Source organism: Lactuca sativa, chromosome 5, assembly GCF_002870075.4.
Source record: "Lactuca sativa cultivar Salinas chromosome 5, Lsat_Salinas_v11, whole genome shotgun sequence".
NCBI classification, from domain to species: domain Eukaryota; kingdom Viridiplantae; phylum Streptophyta; class Magnoliopsida; order Asterales; family Asteraceae; genus Lactuca; species Lactuca sativa.
The window spans coordinates 128,982,192-128,984,153 of record NC_056627.2 but is presented as its reverse complement, the minus strand read 5'-3'; positions in this window follow the sequence as shown (position 1 = coordinate 128,984,153).

The window sequence follows — 1,962 nt, the reverse complement described above, 5'->3', positions numbered from 1 at the left end:
TTTGGCTGATCGACTCTCACTGAGTCACTGTAGAAAACAAAAAATCAAATATTTAGAAATCAGAGTAAAAGGCAAAAAGCTTGTAGATAACGATGACAGGAGATGGAGATTCAATTTCTGATTTATCATTTTTACAGGAAACTAAACGCAAACTAAATTTGTCTTTATCACTATATATGTTTCAGAAATCACAATAGTAGGAAGCTTATAGTAGAGAAATCTCAGATTATAATGAAAAGTAAAGAAATTCGCTAGCATTTAGTAGCAAGTAGGTTTAAGAGAGTTTGAGAGAAATAGAAAAATTATAATGAGAAATTGAGAATGATGAAACTTACTCAATTCAGACGTATGTCGATTAAAGGCTCTCCACAGGCCCGGCCCAATACATGGGCGAATTGGGCTGTGGCCCAGGGCATCAAAATAATAGGAGCATCAGTTTGGTCCAATTCCTAATACTGTATATATACCTTTGGCCCAAAGTTTAATCGAAATGAGGAAACAAATCGTCATCTCAAGCGTGGGCGCGAAGCACCTTGAGAAAGCAAGCGAACTTCTAGAAAAACGTATTGCCGAAATCGAGGATTGGAGAGCCAGGGCCGGTCCAATTGTTTTTCATGCCCTGGGCGGTAGAAGATAATAGTGCCCCTTTCTATACTACCGAACTACAACAAAATTAATGTAAGAAAAAAAAATTAAGCAACACCGGAACAAAACTGAAAAAATAAGTATGATTTTTAATAAGTTAATAAGGCAAAAATTGAATGTGCTAAAAGTTTTCAGCTCCTTCTTGTTTTACGGAATGAATTGTATATCCTTCTTCAAACCCCAATAATTGATTAATTTGGAAATGTAAAATCAAACAAGATAGTTAAAACAATGTAACAATGAAACAATTAAAATGCGTACTTCCAAGTGCAATAAAAATCTACTAAAAATTAAACAAATGAGTATAATACAACATGTAAAGAAGTAAATTAAACAAATAAGTAAATAACAAAAACTCATAATTAAAAAAATATACAAAGAAAATTTTGAAGTATAAGAAGTCAAAAAAAGTAAACACGTAAATAGAACTAGGATTTTGGCCTTTAAAAAAGGATTAAACTACAAAGTCCATAGATACAGGCACCAAAAAAAAAGCCAAAATCATACCAAAAAACTCCATTTAATCGTCTTAGAGGCATTCCATCAAACACTTGCTTTGCAAAATTTGACAGGCACCAACAAAACACCACATGAGCAAAATACCACAAGTTCAAGACTACAAGGTAAATTTGTCTTTCAAGAATTCAAGAAAAAGGGCAAAAAAAAAACACGAACACATGTTCACTTAATCTATTGAAGGGAAAGGGCATAATCACCCTTGTCTTTGGCTGATCGACTCTCACTGAGTCACTGTAGAAAACAAAAAATCAAATATTTAGAAATCAGAGTAAAAGGCAAAAAGCTTGTAGATAACGATGACAGGAGATGGAGATTCAATTTCTGATTTATCATTTTTACAGGAAACTAAACGCAAACTAAATTTGTCTTTATCACTATATATGTTTCAGAAATCACAATAGTAGGAAGCTTATAGTAGAGAAATCTCAGATTATAATGAAAAGTAAAGAAATTCGCTAGCATTTAGTAGCAAGTAGGTTTAAGAGAGTTTGAGAGAAATAGAAAAATTATAATGAGAAATTGAGAATGATGAAACTTACTCAATTCAGACGTATGTCGATTAAAGGCTCTCCACAGGCCCGGCCCAATACATGGGCGAATTGGGCTGTGGCCCAGGGCATCAAAATAATAGGGGCATCAGTTTGGTCCAATTCCTAATACTGTATATATACCTTTGGCCCAAAGTTTAATCGAAATGAGGAAACAAATCGTCATCTCAAGCGTGGGCGCGAAGCACCTTGAGAAAGCAAGCGAACTTCTAGAAAAACGTATTGCCGAAATCGAGGATTGGAGAGCCAG